Here is a 7,335-nt window from a genome sequence, read left to right on the forward strand (position 1 = left end):
CCCGGCGAGCCCGTGGACGGGGCCCTCCCCGCTGCTCGCAGGAAGGGGGCCACTGGGCTGACGCGGGAGGGGGGGGTCTGTGCCCATGAGGCAGGCTCGCCGTAACTCTAGACGGGGCGCCGGAGCGAAGGCAAACTCACGCTGGCACACGCGTGGCGTCCAGTGAGAGGACCCTTGGGGCCTTCCAGGGTGGAGGGGCCGCGCGGTCGGCGGGTCCCGGGCGGCCAGTGGTCGCCCAGAGCGGGGCGCCCTGCCGGGGCTCAGCGGCGACTCTGCAGGGCAGGCTGGACGTCGGTGGCTAGTGTGGCTAGGCCAGCTTTTTCCCTCCACTTGCCATTGCCGCCACTTTGTGTCTTGCCCGTGGGCAGCACAGGTTGACCGGTGGCCCTGGCTGGCCGGGTGGCGCAGCCGACCGGTGGTTCCTCACGAAGGGATCCACACTCACGCCCGCCCCATGGGTCCAGCCCTCACCATGCCCAGCTCTCCTCCTCCCAGGTCCATCGGACTTCTGTTTAGGTCCCTCACCGGCCAGCGAGGCCCCTCGCCACTGTGACCAGCCCATCCCCCCTCACCTCGGGCCATTTCTCTTTCCCCACGAAGCAGGCCACAGCCCACCCACAGCCCACCCAGGGCAGGACGCGCCCCTCTCCTGCCTTTTGTGGCCTCCTGTGGGGTATCTGCTGCAGGTGCCCATTTTGCTTGCACCCCCATGTCTGGCCCACGCCCCCGTGAACCTGGCCAGGGCTGGGGCCTCCTCCTTCAGCCACCAGAGTGAGCCAAGAGTGAGCCGCAGCGGGGGCCGCTCCTGCCCGTGACCTCCGCCTGCCCCAGCTGTCACAGACCTGCTCTCACCTGGCAGTGGAGGTGGCTGCCTCCCCTGGCCTGGCGATTGGGTGGACCAGACGGACCATCCCTCGGCACAGGGTCAGCGTTCCGCCTCTGGCAGGCTCCCGGCACACCAGGAGTGGCTTTTATTTTTTATTATTATTTTTTAAAAGATTTATTTATTTATTTCTCTCCCCCCGCCCCACCCCGGTTGTTTGTTCTCTGTGTCTATTTGCTGTGTCTTCTTTGTCCACTTCCGTTGTTGTCGGCGGCACGGGAAGCTGTGTTTCTTTTTGTTGCGTCATCTTGTTGTGTCAGCTCTCCGTGTGTGCAGTGCCATTCCTGGGCAGGCTGCACTTTATTTCACACTGGGCAGCTCTTCTTATGGGGCGCACTCCTTGCGCGTGGGGCTCCCCTATGCGGGGGACACTCCTGCGTGGCACGGCACTCCTTGCGCACAACAACACTGCGCATGGGCCAGCTCCACACGGGTCAAGGAGGTCTGGGGTTTGAACCGCGGACCTCCAATGTGGTAGACGGACACCCTAACCACTGGGCTAACTCCGCCGCCAGGAGTGGCTTTTAAATGGCACTGAGTTCCCAGCTGCAGCTGTCGCCCTTGTCCCGGGGCCCTCCCCCGGCACCATCGGACCCGCTGGCCTGCAGGGCCAGGGGTTGCTCCGAGCCGGCAACCTTCACGTCCCTCCCCCTAGGTGTGGAAGGTGCTGCCTCCAAAGCCTGAGCTTCCGGAAGCTGGCGTCTTCGTGGCAGGAGAAGCCGTCACTGGTCTGCTTTGGAGGGCTGTCCAGGGATGCCCGCAAACGCTGGGCCCCTGCAGTTTTTATGGGTGGGGCAGACCTCTGAATCCTAGGTCTGTGGCTGCCGTAGCAAAACACTTCATGCAAGCTGGGCAGCTGAAGACAACAGGAGCTCTTCTTGGCTGCTTCTGGAGGCCAGAGCTCTTGCACCAGGGTGTGGGCCAGCTGGCCAGCGGCCTGCTGGGGCTGCTGAGCCTTTGACTGGACGCATCCCTCCAGTCTCGGCCTCCATCGCTGCATGCCGCTCTTTCCCGTGTGTCTCCCTCCCCGGGCCCAGCTTTCCTCTTAGGGCCCACCCACCATATTGGATAGAGCCCCATTGTAACTCATCACACGCTCAAAGGCCTTTTTTCCAAACAAGGGCACTTTCCTGGGACTGGGGTCAGGACTTGGCTGGGTCTTTCGGGTGCGCTATCCAACCCAGGCCTCTGCGTTGCCGCGATTCCAGCCGTCACGGCTGGGCGAGGGCCAGGTGCTGCCGCGCCCCATGCCGCCCTCTTGGGCTCGTGTGTCTTGCGAAGGCCTCTTGCTCAGCCAGCCTGGTCAGTGCAACGTCACGGACACCGTGGAGCAGTGGGACGATGTGAAGGAGGTGCAGGTGGCCCAGATGGCTCCTTGCTGTATCACGACAGCAGGCAGGAGGGTTAAACAGTCCTGGGGCAAAAACATCCCTACGCCGCATCGTCCCTCCGTGCTCATGCAAGCTCTTCTGATGGGACTGGGCACAAACGTGTACCTGGGGCCACGCTCATCTGCACCGGCCACGGTGAGCCTTGGCATGGAGGCCGAGCCCCGGGCCTGCCTGGCTGCTGGCGCTCCCGGTCGGCTGGAGCCATCCTCCGGGAATCTGTTCAGTTTTAGTAGGGACCAGACTGGCAGATAGAATAGGTATGATGGGACCAGCACCGCTGTGTCCTTTGGATCCTCGAGGGTGCACTGATTTTCACCATCTCCCCGCCCCGATGTGACAGTGTTTTGATTCACCGTATTGGCGGGAGGGGAGGTGATGATATCACAGGCGTCCTCTTGACCCCGTTCAGTTTGCTCTTACCCCTCAGACCACGCGTCCTTGTGGGGGTTGTGCCAACTACCAGATATGTCAGGTCCAAGTAGGTCTGTGACCAGAGGCCCCCCGCGTGAGCTGGGCTTCGGACAGACTCCGTTTATCCCCCTCTGACCAGGAAGTTATGATGACATGTCACTTCTCTGAACTGACATCACCTCTGTCCTGAGTTAGGCCTTCAACTGGTGTGCGCCTTTCCCAAGTGCACCGTGGCCAGCATAATAATTTGCCGTCGGTCCCCTTGGGGAAGGACCGCGGTGACCATTCCCACGTGCACTGAATGGCCCTTCCCCCTGCCGCCTGGTGCTGTCTTCAGTTAGTGGGTTCTACGCCTGAGAACTGACTCAGGTATAAAGGCCAAGCAAGGGATTGGGACTTTTTATTGGGGTGACCAGCTGTCCAGGCATCCAGCCTCAATTTACTCTGCAGCTACAGGTTCAGTGGCACCCTTGGCAGCTGCCCACCTACTTTGCCGAGGGACATCATGTCCTATGAACCATCTCTGTCTCTCTCTATGGGTCAGACCGTGTCATTGATGATGATAGTTACAACTTCCTGGTTTGGGGCAGTTAAGTGTCACCCTCTGAGCTCTATTATTTAGAATTCTGTCGTCTCCTTTGTGAGCAGTGAGCCCAGTTCTGTAACATCTCTTGGCCTATGAACGGGTACACCACAGGGCATTTTAGAGATGGCGGCGACCTTCTCACCAGCACGCCGCACAGGACCTTGGTAACTTGGAAATGGTTTACCCACAAACAGAACCAGGTGGCAGGTCTTCTACCTGTTCTTAGCATACCTAGTCTAGCATGTTTTGGACCTCTCCAAAGCAATATCAGGAGGTAGAGAAAATGTGGAAAGACCGTCACATTTCAGAAGAAAAACATTTCCCAACTTTGAATTCTATACCCAGCCAAACTAACGATCCTAACGATCACAATGAGGGTGGAATAGGGACATTGTCAGAAGGGAGGTTTTTGCAAAAGTTTACGTGCCATGCATCCTTTCTAATGCAGTCACTTAAAGGATGTACCCCACCAAAACAAAGGAGTGAAACCAGAAAGATTCGATGGTATAATGGTGTATTAGTTAACCAAAAGGGTACTGATGCAAAAAAAACACAGAAATTGGTTGGTTTTTATAAAGGGTATTTATTTGGGGTAGGAGCTTACATGTACCAGGCCATAAGCATAAGTTACTTCCCTCCCCAAAGTCTATGTCCACGTGTTGGAGCAAGATGGCTGCCGATGTCTGCCAGGGTTCAGGCTTCCTGGATTCCTCCCTTCCCAGTTCTTCTTCTCTCTGGGCTCAGGGTTCCTCTCTTCCCAGTTTCCAGCTTCAGCATCAAACTCCAACATTAAGAACCCCCAACTCTGTCCTTTGCCATGTCTTTTTTCTTCTGAATCCCCATTCACCGAGGGGTGCGGACTCAATGCCCTACTGGCACAAGAGGCTAATCTGATTACTTAATCAAGTAAACCTCTGAATCCAATATAATCTAATATGCCCAGAGGATATCAGTTTACAAACATAATTCAATATTTCTTTTTGGAATTCATCAATAATACCAAACTGCTACAAATGGAAACAGGAAATTCCACCCAGAGAAGCATTGGCTACCCCCAGGACGACTGGGCTGGAGAAAGGTCCTGGGAAGACAGCCGGGCATCAGGCGTGGAGGGCAACGGTCCCATTTGGAGCAGGTCCGAAGACACCAGATAGATGCTTCCAGAAGGCTAAACTGACAGTCTCTGCCTGATCCATCTGCTTGGGCCTTAGTTTGCTAGGGCTGCTATGACAAATACCACACACTGGTTGGCTTAAGCAATGGGAATTTATTGTCATACTTTTGGAGGGTAGACATCCAACATCAGGGTCTCGGCAGGCCGCGTTTTCTCCAATGTCTCAGCATTCTGGTGGTGGCTCAGTCCTCCCCCACGCCATGGCGATCTGTCTCTCTCACTCCTCCTCTGGCTTCTGGCTGTGTCCATGTTTCCTCTGGACACGAGGATTTTGGCCATACTGGGTTGAGGCCCTGACTGGTTTGCTCTGGCCTCATCCAAACAGGATCTTCAAAGGTCCAATTTACAAATGAGTTCACAACTACAGGAACGCTAGAACTTGAACATGTTCGTGGGGCACACGATCCAATCCACCATGGCATGCATTGACGAGGTTGAGATAAGGAAAAGAAACTTTGAGGTTGAATTAGTCCTAAGTACAAAATGTCCATAATCCAGGGAAAACAAAAAAAGAGGAAAAACTATTTATATGCCTGAGCTGTAAACAGCATTTTTTCATGCAAACTCCAAATGTTGATTTTATTAAAGTATGATATACTTCCAGTGGAATGATGGTGGAATGACCGGAGAGGGGGAGTGTGATGGTTTGAAGCTATATGGCCCCTAGGAAAATCACGTACCTAAAGCTATTCCATTCCTGTGGGTGTGGCCCTGTTGTGGCTAGCACTGCCTGATTAGGTTCCCTCCGTAGGTGTGGCCCAGCGTGGGTCTTTAATCCCTTTAGAAATGGGATGAATGTGGAGACCCAGAAGCAGAGAGAGCGCCAGGGAAGCCAGAAGCTGGAAGCGCTCAGCGCAGAGGAGAAGGGAGAGCCCAGCAGGTGCCACCATGCGCCTTGCCATGGGGCAGGGTCCAGGATCACCAGCAGCCGGTCTTCAAGGGGAAGGCGTCGCCTGATGATGCCTCGATTTGGATGTTTTTCTTAGCCTTGAAACTGTAAGATAATAAACCCCCGCTGTGCTCCTCTTTGCCTGGAGATCGCTCGCATCCACATCTCGGCGTGGTTACTTTTCTCTGTTCTCTCGTTTCTCCATAAACTCCTTTTTTTCCCTAAAGATGTATTTATTTTTAAAATTTCTCCCGCCCCCCCGTTGTCTGCTCTCTGTGTCCATCCACCGTGTGTTCTTCTGTGTCCGCTTGCATTCTTGTTAGCAGCACCGGGAATCTGTCTCTCTTTTTTGTTGCATCATCTTGCTGCATCAGCACTCCGTGTGTGCGGCCCCATGCCTGGGCAGGCTGTGTTTTTTTTCGCGTGGGGCGGCTCTCCTTATGGGGCGCACTCCTTGTGCGTGGGGCTCCCCTACGCGGGGACATCCCTGAATGGCACGGCACTCCTTGCGCGCATCAGCACTGCACGTGGGCCAGCTCCACACCGGTCAGGAGGCCCGGGGTTTGAACCTAGACTTCCCATATGGTAGGCGGATGCTCTATCAGTTGAGCCACATCTGCTTCTCACATAAACTCTTTTTACTGGCCTGAAAAAAAGAAGAATACATCCCCATTGTAAAAGCAGACCCATTTCTGGTATATTGCTTTCAGCGGCCTTGCCGACTGAAACAGGAAGGTAATAGGAAATGCATAAAATGAAAAATCAAGAGGCAGCAATAGGAGAGTGCTATTTAGCAATAATAGAGGATAAATAGCAAAACAATCAGCTACACGTGTGAACATGCTTGCCTCTGGGAAGGACAGAGAGAACTATTTTTCACGAGATGCCCTGTAGAAATATTGGGCTTACGAGAACCCTTAGATAAAAACCCCAGTAGATATGTGCATCGAGCCCCGTGGAGGGCAGCGCCTCCCGGGCCCTGTGCTTCTCGGTGGGGCATCGCCGCGGGAAGGACCCCAGCTGCGGCCTCTTGAACCGCAGAGCGGGACAGCTGGGAGCGGGGGGTGGGGGGGTGGGGGGGGGTGGGGGGGGGTGGGAGTGGGTCCTGCTCTTCCGAGCCGTCTCGGGGCCAGGCAGCAGGTGCCGACTCACCCTCTGGGTGAGAGCCCCTCAGGCTGCTGGGGTCCCCACTGGCCCATCTTCTGTGGACACCAAGGAAGCCTCCTTGGGGGGGGTTGGCTGAAACTGCAAGGACCTGGGTGCTTGGCCTGTGTCCTGGTGGGACTGGGTTTGCTCCAAGATGCCCCTAAGTCCAGCACCCACGGACGACACTCTGGGGCCACTCCCTCTGGCTCGTGGAGCAGGTGACCAGGGAAGGGTCATGAGAGGACGTGGGTGGGTGTTCTCCATCCATGTGGCCACTGTTGTCCTGAACCCTGCATGCCCAGGGGACCCTGGAGGGTGGGGGAGCGAGTGTTCTATGTCCATGAGGCTAAGGGAGGAGGGACGGACGTAAGTGCCACATGGTTTCGGAGGTAAATCCTGGTATTCAGGACCCTGCGCTGGCCACAGGAGCGCTGCAGGGCCGGACTCTCTGCATTCAGAAGCGCGCGTCCCCCTGCCCCAGGCTGCGGGAACAGAGCACCACCAGCGGGCGGCTCCGGACATCGGAAACACCTGGACCAGCTCTGGCGGTCACAGGCCTGAAGGCAAGGTGTCGGTGGGCTCGCGGCCTCCGAAGGCCTGCAGAGGAGTCTCCCAGGTCCCTCAGCTCGCAGGCAGTGGCCCCGGTGTCCCCCCTCCATCCTGACACGCCGTTTCCCTCTGTGTCTGTCTGTCTGTCCCTGTGTCTGACGTCCACCCTCCTCCAGGAGGACCTCATTTAACTTACCCAAGTCCATCTGCAAGCGCCTCTTTCCAAATGAGGTCCCGTTCTCGGGGGTCTCAGGGCATGGGCGGGGCCCTGGTGTTCGGGGCTCTGAGACCCCGTGACAGCGACAC

General features: G+C 56.5%; 1 long non-coding RNA gene across 1 annotated transcript; it reads right to left on the reverse strand.

Annotated features, from left to right (window-relative positions):
• Positions 1–3,834: 3,834 nt before the first annotated feature.
• Positions 3,835–7,335, reverse strand: LOC131279543 (uncharacterized). Its single transcript, XR_009186969.1, has 2 exons — positions 7,226–7,335; positions 3,835–5,980 (listed from the first exon to the last, which is right to left on the reverse strand). It is a non-coding gene; the product is annotated as an uncharacterized lncRNA (long non-coding RNA).

Source organism: Dasypus novemcinctus, chromosome 8 (genome assembly GCF_030445035.2).
Source record: "Dasypus novemcinctus isolate mDasNov1 chromosome 8, mDasNov1.1.hap2, whole genome shotgun sequence".
NCBI classification, from domain to species: Eukaryota; Metazoa; Chordata; class Mammalia; order Cingulata; family Dasypodidae; genus Dasypus; species Dasypus novemcinctus.